The 2,531-nt window shown below is 33.3% G+C and overlaps 1 long non-coding RNA gene across 1 annotated transcript in view; it reads left to right on the plus strand.

Annotated features, from left to right (window-relative positions):
• The window catches only part of LOC147012617 (uncharacterized), a 2,605-nt gene extending 1,054 nt beyond the window's left edge, over window positions 1–1,551 (plus strand). The window contains exons 1-3 of the long non-coding RNA XR_015051012.1: window positions 1–127; window positions 225–400; window positions 498–1,551. The exon at window positions 1–127 is cut by the window's left edge and continues 1,054 nt beyond it. This is a non-coding gene — a long non-coding RNA (uncharacterized LOC147012617). The remainder of the gene's footprint in view (window positions 128–224; window positions 401–497) is intronic.
• Window positions 1,552–2,531: the final 980 nt, after the last annotated feature.

A 2,531-nucleotide genomic window follows, 5' to 3' on the forward strand; every position in this document is an offset into this window, starting at 1 on the left:
GGGGGAAATTGTTGGCTTGGTTGAAGACCTTGAGTGGGATGACTTTGGTGTTCCTTGGAACTCTCTGTCTTGTATGGAACTAAACCTTCAAGTTGATGAACTGGATTCAAACCTCTTATCTATTGAGGTAAGATTTTTTATTTTCCTATTTTCAAACTTTGATTGAAGCATACTCATTTAATAATTAAATAACTTAATTAATACATTATTATTTTCTCTCACAGGAAATTGTGTCTGAAATACGAAATGAAAATACTGCTTTTGCTACAACTTGGGGGAAATTGTTGGCTTGGTTGAAGACCTTGAGTGGGATGACTTTGGTGTTCCTTGGAACTCTCTGTCTTGTATGGAACTAAACCTTCAAGTTGATGAACTGGATTCAAACCTCTTATCTATTGAGGTAAGATTTTTTATTTTCCTATTTTCAAACTTTGATTGAAGCATACTCATTTAATAATTAAATAACTTAATTAATACATTATTATTTTCTCTCACAGGAAATTGTGTCTGAAATACGAAATGAAAATACTGCTTTTGCTACAACTTGGGGCGAAATTGTTGGCTTGGTTGAAGACCTTATGAGCGACCAAGACCCACAGAACGAGTTCGTCCTTGATGACCCAACCAAAGAGTTATACCTTGGAGACCAGCAAAATCCTGAAAAAGAGTTTTACAGCAATAGTACTCATTGTGAGTTATCAAGACAATACCCACTGAACAAGTTATACGTTGATGAGCCAGAATACAAGTTTTACCTTGGAGACTCACAAATTTTGAAAAAATCAGTAAATGAGTTCTGCCTTGATGGTTTAAATAACTACCTTGGAGACTCAGGAAAAGGGTTCTGCCAAGATGGTTCTAAATATGGGGCCTACCTTGGAGACTCACAAATTTTGAAAAAATCAGTAAATGAGTTCTGCCTTGATGGTTTAAATAACTACCTTGGAGACTCAGGAAAAGGGTTCTGCCAAGATGGTTCTAAATATGGGGCCTACCTTGGAGACTCACAAATTTTGAAAAAATCAGTAAATGAGTTCTGCCTTGATGGTTTAAATAACTACCTTGGAGACTCAGGAAAAGGGTTCTGCCAAGATGGTTCTAAATATGGGTCCTACCTTGGAGACTCACAAATTTTGAAAAAATCAGTAAATGAGTTATCCTTAAGAGACTTTGTAAGTTGGTTTTACTTTGAATACTTGAAATGTGGGTTCTGGATTGATAACTCACAATGTGATACATATCTTGGAAACTCAACGGGAATGTGGTTATACCTTGAAGACTTGGAAAGTTGGGTTTATGTTGGACACTTGAAACTTTTTTGGGGGCTTTTATTTATTTATTTATTTATTTATTATTATTATTATTTTATTTATTTATATTTTGGAGACTTTTGGAGTTGCTATCACTCTTTGGGATCTAAACCTATCGATGTAGTTCTTTGTCGGATGGTGCTTGATGGGAGCAAGATCAAGAAAGTTCTGGGAAGAAAGTGCAGGCTTACTCCCTCTTTCTACGTCATCAAACCTGAAAGCCTTAAAAGACAGAATTGGAAGAAGAAAAAAACGTAAAAATATATATATATATATATATATATATATATATATATATATATATATATATATATATATATATATATATATATATATATATATATATATATATATATATATATATATAGGTGGAAATCTCATTTTGAAAAAGACATTGTGTTGGGCGAGGATTGAGTTGGGGTTGAGATTTTGAATGTGAGGGTTGGGGTTGAGATTTTGAATGTGAGGGTTGGGACACACACACATACACATCAACAAACAAAAGTTAAGCCTTGACTATTCAGTTGAGGATTCTGTGTTTGGGGTTCACAGATCTAAGAACGTCCCCCTTGACACACATTATATACTGTTATACACCTCGGACTTGGCCCTCGAGTGTCCACAAAGGTGTATTATCTGCTTAGTTTTGTCTTTTGTAATTCCTGTGAATAAAATGAACCTAAAATCTCTTCCCTTCCAAATCATATATTTTATAAGTCCAAGGAACTGTATCTATTACATCAACAATTTTAAAAAGTTCTTTCGTCCATCGTTCAGTAAAACCCTTTTCAAAATGAGATTTCCACCTATATATTCTTACGATATCACCAACTTTGAACTTAGGTTTTCTGACATTAATCTCTTTTTCATATTTTAATTTTGTAAATGTTTCTGATGGCTTCATATTCGTTGACGTGTGAATCGTGTCATTATACTTATCCACAATATCCTGAATAAAAGATAACCATTGTTGTGAACCGAGTTGTGTGAATTTTTTATATAGTCTCTCTTTTAAGGTACGATTAAAACGTTCAACAACAACTGCCTTCCCTTCATTAAAGGTACTGTATAATGTAATACTGTTATTTTTTAGAAAATTCATAAATGTCTTGTTATAAAACTCTCTACCCTCATCAGTCCACAATTTCTTAGGTTTTCTCTTACTTTTATTAAATATCTGTTGAAAAGCTAACATAAGAGTATTACCTGTTTTGTTTTTTA

The sequence above is a fragment of the Eptatretus burgeri genome, chromosome 14 (assembly GCF_056783735.1).
Source record: "Eptatretus burgeri isolate ZD-2024b chromosome 14, Ebu_testis_v1, whole genome shotgun sequence".
Classification (NCBI taxonomy): domain Eukaryota; kingdom Metazoa; phylum Chordata; class Myxini; order Myxiniformes; family Myxinidae; genus Eptatretus; species Eptatretus burgeri.